Below are 15,722 nucleotides of genomic sequence, written 5' to 3' on the forward strand. Positions count from 1 at the left end.
CCTTCAAATATGTTAAGGGCTGATATAAAGAGGATCGTGATCAACTGTTCTCCGTGTCCACTAAAGGCAGGACAAGTAGTAATGGGCTTTATCGAGGGAGATTTAGGTTAGATATTAGGAAAAACTTTCTAACTCTGAGGGTAGTTAAGCTCCGGAATAAACTTCCAAGGGAGGCTGTGGAATCCCCGTCACTGGAGGTTTATAAGAACAGGCTGGACAAACACCCATCAGGAAAGATGTAGGTTTACATAGCCCTGCCTCTATGCAGGAGGCTGGACTTGGCCACACCTTGAGGTCCCTCCCCGCTCTGCATTTTTATGATCCTCCGATTGTGGGTCAGGCACTGGCCTGGGACTCTGAAGAGCCAGGTGCAATTCTTGTTCTGCCACAGACATCCTGCATACCCTTGGTCAAGTCATGTAGGCCTAGAACCGCCCAAGGTAGTTAGACACCTAACTCCCATTAATTTCAATGGAAGTTAGGCACCTAATTACCTGTAAGGGTCTGGGCCAAGTCTTTCTGTGCCTTATTCCCACATTTGTGAGAAATATGGAGGTAATAGCCTGGGGCATGGTGAGGGTAAATACTCTGTGTGCTCTAAGATACTACAGTGCTGAAGGCCCTGTAATAAGATAGATTATTTAAGGACTTTTAAGGTATGTCTATACTGCTGACTAAACCAGGTTTGAGCCCAAGCGCCACTTCAGTCCACACACAAATCAGTCTGACTCATGTCAGCAAGCCCTTGGGACCCAGATCCTAGGGGGTGGGTCAGAGTCTAAGTCCTGCTGTGACTCGGGTCCCATCATTTTACAGTATGGATGCAGCTCAAACTGCAGACCTGAGTGAGAAGGTCTGCATAGTGCAGTATGGATGCATTAGCATGGCTGAGAGACTCAGGACCAGCAACTGTAAACCCAGGTTTACAATGCAATGTGGATGCTAATGCTTGGGCTGAGAAATGAGACCACAAGCCCGGACCCAGGTTTGCAATACAATGGAGACATATGCCTGAGTTTCATTCAATTCTTTGGCAGTTAGAGATGGACCCTGTGAAAACCTTTTCCGAGATGTTCTATATACACAGCCCAGTCCCTTCCTGAAGTTTGACTTTATCAATAAAGAAATCCATAGACTTTTAAGACCAGCAGAGATCACTATGATTATCTAGTTTGACGTCCTGAATATTACAGCCACATAATCTCACCAAGTGGCTCCTGCACCAGGCCCATAACTTCTGGGGATACTAGAGCATCTCTTTGAGAAAGATATCAAGTCTTGATTCAAAGATTTCAAACTCTGGAGAATTCATCACATCCTCCGGTAAATTGTCCCAATGGTTAACTGCCTGCACTGTAAAAAAATAAAAAAAAAAAAAAAAAGGGAGGGGGGATGCCTTATTGCTAGCCTCAATTTGTCTGGCTTCAGCTTTCAGCGATGATCGTGTTCTGACGTTGTCTGCTAGATCAAAGAACCCTCTACTATCAAAATCGCTCCCCCACATAGGTACTTACAAACTGCAATCAAGTCACCTCTTAACCGTCTCTTTGATAAGCTAAATAAATGGAGCTTCAGTCTCTGCAAGACAGGCTTTCCAGAACTCAAATCATTCTTGTAGCTCTTCTCTGAGCCCTTTCCAAATTGTCAACATCCCTTTTAAAGTACGGACACCAGAACAGGATGCAATATTCTGGTATTGTTTCCCTACTGCTATATGCAGTATCACCTCCCTACTGCTAGTCAATAGTCCCCTGCTTACACAGCCAGGACCAGCATTTGCTCACTTAGCCATCATGTTCCACTGGGAGCTCACGTTCAGCTGCTTTTGGGGAAGATGAAGTTTATCTCAAACCTCCCATCCTGGCTTGGCTGCTCCCAGAGTTCCTCTCTGAGTTGCTCAGCCCACCCCCCAATCTTCTCTCCCCAGAGACTTACTCCTACTTCACTTATATCCATGGGCTGGTGAGTCAGAAGAAAACACTTTCCCAGCAGGATCAGCACCTGTTATCAAGGTGGGGTGTTTGAGACAAACACTGCCGGAATTTTACAAGCTCAAACCAGAACATCTGGAACGGGATCCTGATCTGAATTGCAAAGACATTCAACGTTTAGAAGTATTGAGACCCATGGGTTTGCTTTCAGGGTTTCTCTATCCCTAGTCTTAGCATTTGCAGTTGGAAGCTAATGTCTCTGAATTTTTCCATTGATAGTAATAATCTGTCATAGAAAATGTGTTGAGTGTTGACATCTTAAGACAGAAAAGATGCAGATTTCTGAACTGTTTGCAACACATTATAGAAATACATTCTGTGGGACTATTAAATATGGGGATTATTGACTGGATAAGCAGCAGCTCAATGGACTAGCTTGCAAATATGTCTTCAGACAATTCTTAAAATGCAGATTAATTAGCTAACAGACCAGAACAAGATATTTTTCACAGAGTTTTTAATGATCTGTTACATAAACAAATATCCAGACAGTTTTGTTTACATTTGTATTGGCTGCAACATTCTTCAATAGCCAAGCAGTGACTGAGAAGATTAAAATCTTGTTTAATGCTCGCCAGGAATTATAACACACAGGCATGTCAGCCCAGTTCAGAGAAAACCAGCTGTCTCCAGAGCCCATCGTCAAACTTCTACCGCCACAGTATTTTCACCCTAGGCTATGTTTCCCGAACTTGAAAGCTGAGGCCTCACCACGTGCTGATAAAGGCCTATCTTTTGATGTTTAATTACACTGCTAATAGTCAATGTTTCCTGGCTGGCACTTCAGCCAGCCCCCATTGAAGTGGACAGGGAATTTCACACCTCAGAGCTAGTGTTTCAAGCTCTCTGCAACCTCAGGCAGACATCACTTGCCTCCCTTACACGTGGGTCACATTTTGAAGGTTTTCACAGATTTTTAAGGGCAGAAGGGACCTTCACCGTTATGACCTCCTGTATAACCTGGGCCAGAGAACCTCACTCAGCAGTTCCTGCATCAAGTCCAGAACTTTTGATTGAATTATAGCAGATCTTTTAGAAAAAGATTCAGCTTTGATTTAAAGACTGCAAGGGATGGAGAATCCACCATATTCCCTACGTAAACTGTGCCAATGGATAATTACCTTCACTGTTAAAAATGTGTGCCTTAATACCAGCCTGAATTTCTCTAGCTTCAGCTTCCAGCAATGGGTCTTTTTATGCCTTTGTCTCTTCACTTTTCTTTTCACTAGGCAAAGTTCCAATAAAACATTAACATATTCACTTGCACATACTTATTACTTAGTCAGGATCAAGTTAATATTCAAAAGAACCTGGCTAAAGATTCTGGCTTGCTGGCTGGGGAGCCCTCCTCCTCCAAGTACACTAAAAAGGGTACACCACACTTCTACATACAGTACCTAGCCTCTTTTTGACGCCTCTCTTGTGTAAGTCTTGGTCCATTGCCAGGACAGGCCATATTTATGCCTTTCTCTGCTAGATTAAAGAGCAGTTTACTCTCACAACAAGTGCAACGTGGGTATAAAACGCTCTTTTTCTAACCTGGTTGTGTTTCACTCCTGCTTTCCACTGGTGTAAATGAAAAGGCAAGGTTGGGAGCAATGATGAATTAGGCCCCCACACAGGCTATCTGGAACAAGCGACCAGCCTATGCAGTGGGAAGAACAGGAATAAAGAGGGAGCGCGACAGGAACAAGTGGATATATTGTATAGCCAGGACCCAGGAACTAGTGAGTTGTAATCTGAGCTCTGCCATCAGCTCAGTGAATTGCTCTAGGTAAGTCACTTAAAGCACTGCTCTACCATAGAAAGTTACTATGGCTCCTTCTTAGTCATCTTGGGTGAAATTCATCCCGATGCAGAGAGCCACCACAAGGCTCACCACTTTGGTGTTGGTGACCTGTGATAGGCAGGAGGTCAGACTGATGATCTGGTGGTCCCTTCTGGCCGTAAGCTCTGTAAGTCTATGTGAATCCTCCTTAAACTCTCAAACCAGGGTGTAAGTGGGACATTGGTGATGCTTGAAAACAAACAACAAAGGGTCTAAATGTATACTTAAGCTTACAAGAGGTCTTTCCTCTGGGGACCCTGACAGGTTCCAGGCTTCAAACCCTTCAGCAGGGTCTGCCCGCTCTTGGTTAACAGTCCATGTCAGTTTGCTGGACAAAAATGAGGGGCCCCCATTAAGCATTTGACCCTGGCCCTTTATATCACCAGCTCTTTGCTTCCTGGATCTCTTGACCCTGGTCTCAACTGGTCTATGCAATTCATCCCAGCAGGTGCTCCTTCTCTGGACCTGTTTACCTGTCCCACGGATGATAAGCGGTAATTATCCGCCACTGATTCTAGTTCCTGGACGGAGCTCAGCAACCCTCTCAACCAGCCAGCATACAGACCGTGACTTTCAGAGATACAGGTGGCATTTACCCAGATAACATTTATAAAGCAGCTTCGATAGTCTCCAGATAGGCCGGCGTTCATCACATCTGTCACACGGAGCACCTCTGAAAATCAGGCCCAGCTAGGGTAGACACCTATCCCAGTTTTCCCAGGAGCAGGTTTGGGGTTTTTTAGACCGTTGTCCCAGGAGATCTGCAAGGTGCTCAGTACACGCCGCCAGCTCACCAGTTTTGTGGACTCAGGGTCATCCCAGATGTCCCGGGTTTTTTGCACAACAGCGGTGGCAACCTAGGCCCATGCTAGTTTAGGCTGGGCACCCCAAAATTCCACCAAAAATTGAGATGTAGGGGCCAGAGGCTGCCCTCCTTTGCCCCAATGTCAGTCTGGAGTGAGTTCCCTGACATAAATGGTGTGCGAGACGCATCAATCTGTAAGTATTCCTCATGATGATGAATGGACTGATCCATTTGCCTCCTGTTGTTTCTTGAGGCCAAATCCCATGACAGTGACAGGACGGAAAAGCCACCTTTTAAAAGCAGTAAAATACTCACCGAACTGTGGCGAATGCCCAAGCATCCGTGGGTGGGAAATCTGTATTATGATGACTTTCTGCTCACGGGGAGGGCTAAGACCTCGCATGACTCGTTTGTGTCCGGAGTGAATTTTTGCAGACTTGTTATAAACCCTTGAGAAGCAGGGTTTATAAGGTCACAGCCGCATTTCCATTAACTCTAGCCTAGCTAGAGACTGCCAATGTGATATACGCTCCCTATTTATGCAGAGGCATACATAGGAAATGAAGTCAAGACAAAGCTTCTTTGCTTTATTTCCACATCACTGTGCCGGATGCTGAGTTAACCAAACACAGTAAAAAGGGAGGGAGGATGGAAGAGGGGGAAAAAGTGTGTGTCTGGCTCTTTCCCTCATGAAGGATGCAAATCAATTCTGCAGACTTTAAAGCCGCGTGATTTCAGTAGAGATGCAAATCCTCACATGCAGGATAGCTCACTGGGTGCTCAGTTGAGACACGGGTTGGAAATTACATTATGCAGCTGCTTCTTAGCAGAAGGACAGTCAGCACAAGCATTGCAGCTTCGTCCCATCACCTGGCCGGGATCTGATATGGGGATTTGCAGCTGAGCAGCAAAAAAAAAAAAAAAAAAAAAATGTAAAAGCTGTATAAATCCTCCACGGTTTTGGCGATGAAGTGTTATCTTCTGAACCATTTAGGGGAGCAGTTCCAAGAGTCTCTCCCTAAACACACCCCCGGTTGTCCTGATCACTGCTTTGGAGGACCCACCTGTTGGCTCTCTGTACCATTACCATCTCCTCCCCTGCAAGCTTCACACTATGCAGAAGCCAAGGTTGGGAGTACTGCATGGCAGGAGAAAATGCTGGAAAAGGCCTATGGGATTTGCCATACTACTGACAACACGCTAAGCAGGGCCAGCCAGAGGATTCAGGGGGCCTGGAGCAAAGCAATTTTGGAGGCCCCTTCCATAAAAAAAAGGTTGCAATACCATAGAATACTATGTTCTCATGGGGGCCCCTGTGGGGCCCGGGGCAAATTGCCCCACTTGCCCCTCCCTCTGGGCGGCCCTGATGCTAAGTACTAACAGAGCGCCAAGAGAGGGACACAGCGCCCCATCAAGCGCAGCACCCTGACATCTGCAGTGACTAGTCTCTGCTGTGTCAGACGAAGTCCTCTGGTGCTCCCCAGCAACGTATCGACCTGTCTGCAATGCTGTAGGTGGCCTTTGGGTGAGGAATTCCCTTCCTAAGACCTAGGGCAACCACAGAGCTCAAAGTTCTTTACTATGGAGAGATCAATTTTTTTGGCTTAAACTTTTCTCTTTTCCCTGGGAAAAAAACGCAGATTCAGCATCATCGAAAGGTTTCGGTGAATTGTTCATATATTTATAAAAAGAAAAAAAATTGGAAAAGTCAAAATGTTGCAACATTTTTGAAAGATTTCGATTTTTCGATCCAACACGACTTCGGTTGAAAATTTCTTTCCGTTTGATTTAAAAGATTAAAAACACTTGAAATCAAAACAAAACTTTGGCTTACGAATTCTTCTTCAGCTTTTGGGTCACCAAAATTTTTTCGGTTTGGGTCAACCCAGAATTATTATTATTTTTTTTTAAACTACCAGAGAACCAAAAAACAAAGAACGGTCATTTGCACAGTTCTACTCTTTACCAAGAAAGAGATGATGGATGGGAAAACTGAGACACAGGAAGCTGCCGTGACTTGCCCTAAGTCACCCAGCAGGCCATTGGCAGAAGCACAAACAGAACCCACATTCCTGACTCCTAATCCAGTGCTCTATCCACTAGATGTTACTGTCTCCCCCTCTTTACTGCTGTGCTCCAGGCTTTGTTAATATCTGCTCTGCACCCGGTGATCAAGACTAGATAGCACTTCAGATGAGGCCACCTGCTACAAGGTCAGAATCTCTTTCCATGCTAACTTTCTTTCACAGTGCTCCCACACAGCCTATTTGCCTTTTAAACTACTACTGCACACAGAACCGGTTATCTTCCCTGACCTCTCTTGCCGATTGCTCCTACGTCTCCCTGTTCCTCGGAAGATCCCATAGATTCACAGCCAGCCTGCCTCCGGGAGAGAAGATTCAGACTGGTTTTGCCAGTGTGCATTACTTGGCACATTTATTCCAGTTAAATCCCAGCTGCCAGCATGCTGACCAATCCCCTGATGTGCTTCAATCTAGCTGCCGTGCCTCTTAAATCTCCTCAGCGTTTAGTAACCAAAGCAAGTTCTTTTCAACAGCAAAACTGTCTCCTACCCCCTCCCTGGTCCATTTCCTCCTCTGAATCATTAAATATAACAAACAGCTCCAGCCTCTATGCAAGGACCCCGCTCCCACCCACCAATAACCTGTTTGCCCTCTCAGTAGCAACCTTCCATTACAGCTCCATTTTCTGTTACTTACCTAGTTAAGCCACCACCCGACTTTGCCCCTTAACCTGTGGTTATTTATTTGCCTCACTCTGTTATTTATCTCCTTTAATAGTCTCTTACAAAAGACCTAATGGAAAGCTTGATGAAAATCCAAGTAAATTATGTCCATTGGGTCATCATCAGCTCTCCTGTTTCATTAACTTGCCCAGTAATCTCTACCAGGTTAAAGGTGGCAGATTTCTGCCCCTGTTCTTACACAAGTCATGTTGGTTTGACCGTGCAGGTTCGCCAGATCCAAGTATTTAAGAATATAAGGACGGCCAGACTGGATCAGACCAAAGGTCTATCAAGCCCAGTATCCTGTCCTCTGACTGTGGCCAATGGCAGGTGCCCCAAAGGGATGATAACTTGAATGAACAGACAAGTGATCCATCCCATCACCCAATCCCAGCTTCTGGCAAACAGAGGCTAGGGAGTTTGAAGCTTTGAGCCTTCATTCAACTGTCAGTTGCCAGGGAACAGAAATGAGATGCGCTGGGCTAATTTCCTGGAACTTCTGTTTTTATTTTACTTTTTAAAAGCATCATGGGTCAAAGTCATCCCTGCTGCAAAGCCACTGGCTCATGGAACCGGTCCCCACAACAGTGTCCTTCCAGCCTCAGGAAGAGTTGCCACTTTAAAGTTAATCCTGCAAAGCCATGTTAATAGCGCTGCTATTTCACACTTTATTTATCCCAGAGCCCTCAGATGAACCGTCAGGATCTTGCTGATTTACAGCACCCAAGTTTCTCAAGTCGCTCCATTACTTCCTCTTTGTAGAGCTCACTTGCTGTTAATTTCCTGTGAATGGGAATTGCTCCAGCATCCAGATGCAAAGAAATCCTTGAACTTCCCCTCCACCCACCTCCTCCCTTCATTTTCCTCTTCAATTGTTCCTTGCACAACTTTTGGCCCTGGGGCTGCAGTCACCTATGCAGCCTTTTAATGTATTGCCCGAATTTTGTATTATTCTCCTCAGTACCACTGGATACATAGGGCCAGATCTGCAGCTGGTTTCAACTGACTTAGCTGCACTGATGCTGTCAATTGATCTGGTCTATACTCTGTTACCTCGCTTCACCATTGGCATAGCCCTTGCCTTCCAGTCTGTGGTGAGCTTTCCACTCTACGGGAATGTCTTTTTCTAGGCCTAATGAACTGGCCCACTTGAGGCAGAGTGACTAGCCAATAAAGCAGGGGACTGGAGGTCAGGGCTCCTACGTTCTATCTGATTTTAGCTCTCCCACTGGCTCGCTTCCCTTGGACAAGTCACTTCACCTCTCTGTGCTCCCATTTCACTGTGTGTAAAAAGGGGAGAAAGACACTCACCCTCTTTTGTAAGGTTTCAGAGTAGCAGCCGTGTTAGTCTGTATCCGCAAAAAGAAGAACAGGAGTACTTGTGGCACCTTAGAGACTAACACATTTATTGGAGCATAAGCTTTCGTGGCATCCCAAGAAGTGGGCTGTAGTCCACGAAAGCTTATGCTCTAATAAATTTGTTAGTCTCTAAGGTGCCACAAGTACTCCTGTCCTCTTTTGTAAATTACTTTGAGAGGGGTGCAGGAGAAGTACCTCAGCGATGCTCAGTATTCTTCACTCCAATTCTGCTGCTTTCCATTTGCCTGTGGGTTTTGTTGTTTTTTTGTACTCTGACATCTACAAAGCTTCAGTACCCCGACTGCCACATCCCTAAATAGCTCTTTGGGCTGCTTGTGGGACATTTAACATTGGTCTGTTTCTCCACTTTTCCCATCAGCCTCCAGTCAACCAATTTCCTCAACATTTTCAAACCTGCCCTTTTATAGTTTGCCATCACTGCATTATCCCTAAGGGAGTCACTCACGATTACATTAAACACAGTCGTGCCATGGTCACTCGCCAACAGAGCTGCTAAATCCACATTCTTGTCTAGTACAGGAAGCTAAATCAAGAGTTACCATAGGTACCAAAACACGCTGCTCTAAAAAGCAGCTGTTTATTAATGCCATAAATTGTTCCTCCAATCCAGGCCCAACATACCAGACAGTGTGTTAATATTGGGGTAGTTAAAACTGCTCATTAGGTTCCATCAGATTTTGAAACTTCTTTCACCTCTGTGAACACACTAAGTTCTTTCTTGTTCTGAGCTGATGCCCTATGCTGCACTCCTACAATTATATTAACATTTCCACTAACAGGGACTTATAACCAAATAAATTGGACTCTGTGGCCTCCTCTGCATTAGAATAAACTTGCAATAGTATCTGGAGTCTGTTTTCTGTATACAGAAATTCCCCATTCGGAGAACTGAGTTTCCCATTCCCTTCAACAAGGAATCACCAATATTCCATGGATTTCTATCAACCCACTGAGTCTAGGACAGGGGATCTCAAACTGGGGGTTGGGACCCCTCAGAAGGTTATTATATGGGGGGTCGTGAGCTGTCTGCCTCTACCCTAAACCCCGCTTTTCTTCCAGCATTTATAATGGTGTTAAATATATAAAAATGTGTTTTTAATTTATAAGGGGGAAATCGCACTCATAGGCTTGCTATGTGAAAGGGGTCACCAGTACAAAAGTTTGAGAACCACTGAGTCTAGGAGCTACCAGTTATGCTGTTCTCTTCCTTAGACAAGAATTACAGTTACTCCCCACTTGAAGCTCTGGGTCAGCACAGACAGCTGAACATTTTGTGATTGCCTGAGAAGCCCCCAAACATGGAACGGGGGGCACTTCTGAAAAGGCTAATGCAGGGGCTGACGGCCTTCTATCTGCACCTTAAGAACGCTGGGGTCTGATTTTTATAAGTCAGCTCCAGCTTAGGTCAATGGGAGAGGAAGGTGCTTAGCACCTCTTGTGAATCAGCCCTTTGGCTTTCAGGACTTTGTTTCCCTATCAAGCCAGGATGCACCATAACCAGCAGTCCCCCCCACTCAACCCAGCGCTCGCCCTTGCGTTGGTGGGATCCAACTGCCAAAGGCAGCTACTCTCTTGTGGTTCTTTTGTCACTAGTGGACAGAAAGAGAGGCAAGGATTCTGGGGAAACAACCTGAGAAGTCCGGCAGTTAAGGCACAGGGGACAAGGACTTGAGAGACCCAAGTTCAACCCACAGATCTGCCCTGCCTCAGTTCCCCATCTGTAACATGGGGAACACAACACGCTCTCACCCCTTGTCTATTTAGGGTGAACGCTCTTTGAGGCAGGAACTATCTTACTCCATCTATGTCCAGACCCCGCACAATGGGGCCCTAATTTTGGTTGAGGCCTCTGGATGCTACTGCATTACTAATCAACAAGCCAAGAAGTCCATTACACAGACAGACAATTAACATCACTTCTCCTGCCACACCTCCTTCTAAGGTGCCCACTAAACCCAGAATGACCTCCCTTCCCATGGTTAAAGTAGATGAAAGCAGAGCAGGAGCACTGCCCATCTGGACTGAGGGGATAGGCACACATCCACTCCCCCTTGCCTGTAGCCCTCCTCCATTCTATCCCAGCCTCTCTGCTTTCAAATCCCTTCTCAAAATCCACCCCCTTTCACTAAGGTCAATGCAGGGTAGGGGGTTAATGGTGCTCAGTGCCTCACAGGACCATTTAAGCCTCTTGCCTTCTTAGTAACGTGCTCATTTAAACATTTTTTTAATTAACTGTTTGCCTTTCGACTGACTTCTCCTATATTTTAACCAGCCTATTTTATCGATTTCTTATCCTAGTAAATTCTCCTCTTTACTTCAGCCCTTAATGCTAACTGATTCTCAATGTGTATTTACTCTTCTTCCCTACTTTCTCACCTCTGTCACTTTCAGCTCCTTCTCTTTCTACTTTCCTCTCCTTCCCACCTCTTCACTGACAGGAAGACCCATCCCCAACCCAGGCAATCTCTTTCCACTCCCCAAGGAGCCAACATTCATTGTGGGTTCCTGACACAAACTTCCAACTTTCCATCAAGCTATTCAGAAAGCAGTTTTTCCCCCCAGGTAAGGACCGTTCAGCAACTGGGTTGAAGCATCCATTGTGATCCCAAAGGGACAGAACTTGGCTGGAATGGACATAACAAGGAGGCTACTGGACACATACCGACACTGTGGTTCTTCCTCATTCTCTGCCTCCCAGACTAACACAGCTTAGAGTCCCCATAATCCTGGCTGATTCTTAACTCAGTAGGTCATTGCTCACCTACTGCTCTATTAGAGGGCTACGGAATCAGCACACACATGGGATTGTGCAAATGGGATTTCTTGACACACTTTAGTATATAGATAACAAAGTCGTTCCACGGTGATAATATGTACAACTGCCTGGATCCTCCTTTGATGAGCTCTCTGAAGACCAACTCCCTTAAATTATCCACCACTCTCCTACCAATCACCGAACGTTTTTGGCTTCTGGGTATTTAGGCTCACGTGACTATGATCGACATCCTCAGCTCAGTTTTTTTTCACACCGACATTGGTAAAGAAAACCTTCAGCAACAAACATCCAGTCAACAGCAATGCAGTCATTCCTAAGTGCTGCAGCACCCATGCTGAAATCCCCACACACAGCAAGACTTTACAGGTGGCCTGTCCCTGGATGAGAGGAAATTTTGCTGGACAGATCCCCCCTACCCCCCCTCCCCCCGCTCATCAGGCGCATCTCTCTCCATTCCAGGCCTGAACGGAGGAGCTAGAATTGGCATTCCCCTGATCTCAGCCTGTGGCTCATTATTTTGAAGATTTTCAACCTTTCATGGAACATGCCTCTCAAAATGGAAGTGGCGGAGAGGATCTGTATTAGGAGCTGGTACCTGAAGGGTTAACAGACTATGTTTTAAAACATCTCTCTCTAAGGATTTCATGCAATTCATTTTGTGCTGCTGAAAGGTTCCAAATGGACAACCTACGCCCACTTTATCTCCAGAACGGAGGCACTGACAGTACAATTTTCCTCCATGCCATCACTAACTTTAGTAGTTCAGTCTCCATGGCCCATTCATCCACTGCTTTCTTCCAGGGGTACTAATTTATGTCCAGTCTGGTGATGTAAAAGCCTGTCCACCAGGAAATAGATTAAGCCAAACAATTCTTTTCACCACACCACCAAACAGCACTTTGACAGTTTTCAGTCATTAGTAATCTGGACTGGATTTGAACCAGCGACCTGCAGGTGAAAGGTTCAGTCGCACATTACCTCTCTTCCCAGCCATGCCAGTTCCCCTAAAATACAACGGTTACACTAACATGTGTATGTTAAAACTGTCTTATGTCAAGAAAGCTTTTAAAGTATCCAGCCTTGGCACTGCAGGAGACTAGCTGCAGATTCATCTAACAAAGCCCTTTTCTATTCTTATGTGAAATGTAGCAAAAGAAAAGCCTCGGCACAAAAATACCAAGTCTTGTTAACAGCAGCCTCCTACCTGCACGCACGTACACACGTGCCTTGGTGGCTAAAAGAATTGGCTCCAGCTAGTGGTTCGAAAAGGAGGATTCTGCAGCAGGCTTTGGGTATTAGGCATCAGTTCCTGCTGGAAGGAAGAATAGAAGGCTCTGCCCTGCTAGCTAGCCACAGCAAGATGTAGACACTAGGTACTGGCTCCTGAAGCACTTGGAAGACTGTCCTGCTACATCGAGGTCTGGGCACTTAGCAACTACTTCCTGCTGGAGGCTAGAAGGGGCAACTCTAGTCTGGATGCTACTGCTGCAGGACGTGGGCATCGGCTCCTGCTGGAGGCTGGAAAGGGAGGGAAATTGCCCTGGACGCTACTGCAACCAGACGTGGGCATTGTACACTGTCTCCTGCTAGAGGCCTGGAGGCAAAACACAGCTCTTGTATGCCCAGCAGAGAGCTCCTCAACCGGAAATGAGCAAAGTGCTGAAAATTAAACAAGCCCAGACTGAGTAATGTGTGCATATTAGATTAACTCTCCCGAGGGTCGCGACCTTGAGGAATGAATTCTGCCAGTTTGGGAAAATAATAAACCTGATTAATGATGAGCAATGCGCAGTATCTACAGCAAACATCCTCCCCTCTCCCTCTGCCCAAAAGGCTCCCGTTCAGAGTTGCAGGGCATGCTTGCGATGAAACATCTCTGTTATGGCAGAATAAAGCTGGGCCTAGAGAGGCTTTTGGAATCCCTCCGCACCTTTCAAAGCTACACTATTAACAAGGGTCTGCACAAGGATTATACCTGAATTTCCAGGTAACCTTCTCTCTCTCTCTTTCTCACACACACACAGAATGAGGTATCCCAGATGAAAATCATGCTAGGACTAACTCGCCCCTGGTGTAACTCCATTGAATCCAGTGGAGTGACATTATGGATTGGTTTGACCCCATCTTCCTAACCCAAAGACACTGGGAAAATAGCCATCTAAAGGTATTTCTGAAAATGCTAATGACTGCAAGGTCCGGCCACTAAAATAGCCACTTCCAACTATCAGGCAAGCGTCCACTTCAGCCAGCTCTGCTCCTATACTCTGTGAAACTACCACGCGCTTCCCATGACATCAGGGAAGTGAAGTCATCTCCAGGTAAACCGTGGGAACTGGGCTTTGTGCTTTATTCCTGCTCTCTTTTGGTTTCAGCTTTGATGAAGGCTGGGGTACAGAGCTCAGTTATTTACAACGCTTGATATGCTAAAGTACTGTGGCCACAAATAATCTGCCGCAGTAGGGCTGGTGGGAGAGTCCTTTGCAAGCACTAATAGATGATATAATGGATAACAACAATGTAGTTGGGAAGCTTTAATGCAATGGTACGTTTCTGTTGGTTAAATCTTTTTAAAACAGTTTAGACTGTGAAGTCATTACAAGTCCACACAGGATGCCAGAGTCCTACGGGGCGGGAAGGAGAGCTCTCCTGGCCACCCTTTCTCCAGGAAATATAGATTGGGATATTTTCAGGAGCCCTGCTATGGAGACAGTGTCAGGAGGTGCCCCACTGCTCACAACCCCGAGGTCAGCCACAAAGAAAGGGTGGTTGCTTAGAGAAATAGATGCCATTTGAAAGACTCTTTATAAGTGTCCATGACTGTATAGCCAGCCATGCCATCCCTCCATCCATCCATCTCTCCCTCACCCACCAGCTGCCATGCCTTCATCCCATTCTTCCATCCACTACTCACTTCTCCAACCACGCCACCCACTACCACTGCACCTTCTTCTTCTCCTTCCAAAACTCCCCCCCACCCCATCCTTGTCTCTTCCACCTATTCATCTCTCCCCCCACTCCATGCTCCCTTCATCCTTCACCCCCATCCCTCTCTAGAGCATCCTCCCAGGCCCTCCTCTCCCCCATAGCATCACTTCCCATGGGGGTTATCTTGCACAGTATCTATTTTTATTAACAGGTAATTTTTTTAAACATTTTTTTGATTCTCATTATGAAAGATCTGCTCGAAATCTGAGTCATTTCAAACAGTTCCGAGCCTGCTTTTCACCTCCCCAGCCATGGCACAGACAGCTCCTGCAGTCCAGCCTCTGCCAAAAAAGGATCACAAAACTAGACCCAGTTGTCCCCTACCCCCCCTCCCCCCAACACCCATCCTCTTCTCCCAGCTAATACAGGGACCCTGGAGTTTCTTAGCCACCATTCCCCTCCCGGGTAGATTCTGGTACCTACTCCCCCTCCCTCAGTTACCCATCCCTCCTCCTTCTCCCCCCCCCCGCGATTGGGCCCCTGGGGATGATCCTGAACCCCAGGGCAAAAGGTGGCCCCGATGCAGAGGAGACTGGGGATAAAGAGGGCAGCGGGGTGGGGGGCGAGAGGAGGCGCTGGGAAGCACAGGAGTCCGGGTGGGCGAGGGCGTACGGCTCGAGCGGGGCCCCGGGCAGGACACAGGCTGGATGGGGCGCAAGGAGGCAAAGCCCCGTAGCGGGACCGGGCGGGGAGGAAGCGGTCTCTCCCCGGGAAGCGGCTGTAGGAACCTCCGAGCGCGGGGCTGGGCTCGGGGCAGCGGCGGTGCACGGGAGCCGGGGACCCCGCCGGGGGGGCGCCGAGGCGCGGGGCGGGCGTGCGGGGGGCCGGGGGCTGGCACAGCCGAGCCGCAGCGGCGGCCAGTCTCCTACCTGAGCGGCTCCCCGGGGCTCCGGGCTGGACAGCGAGCGGGAGATGGGGCTTTTCCCGCAGACTCGGCGGCGCTCTCCTCTCAAGCCGATCCGGCAGCGGCAGCAGCGGAGAGACCGTGTCCGGCAGCACCGGGGAGGAGCGGAGGGAACAGGGGGGGCCCCCGGTGGAGACCGGGGGAACTGCACGGGGCTGGGGGTGCAGTGCCGGGGATCACAGCCGGGGGAGTGGGAGGGGGGGGGCAGAAGCTGGGGACAGGGGAACACGGGGTGGGGTGCGGTACCAGGGGGAAGGGGAATGGCAGGGGGTGCAGTGCCGGGGGGCACGGGCTGGGGGGGGGGGGG

General features: G+C 47.5%; 1 protein-coding gene across 3 annotated transcripts in view; it reads right to left on the minus strand.

Annotated features, from left to right (window-relative positions):
- GRIK4 (glutamate ionotropic receptor kainate type subunit 4) overlaps positions 1-15,523 on the minus strand; it is a 315,293-nt gene extending 299,770 nt beyond the window's left edge. For all 3 annotated transcript variants that reach the window (XM_034754418.1, XM_034754417.1, XM_034754416.1), the window contains exon 1: positions 15,381-15,523. The gene's annotated coding sequence lies outside the window, so the exon portion shown is untranslated. The remainder of the gene's footprint in view (positions 1-15,380) is intronic.
- Positions 15,524-15,722: the final 199 nt, after the last annotated feature.

Source organism: Trachemys scripta, chromosome 21 (assembly GCF_013100865.1).
Source record: "Trachemys scripta elegans isolate TJP31775 chromosome 21, CAS_Tse_1.0, whole genome shotgun sequence".
Lineage (NCBI taxonomy): Eukaryota > Metazoa > Chordata > Testudines > Emydidae > Trachemys > Trachemys scripta.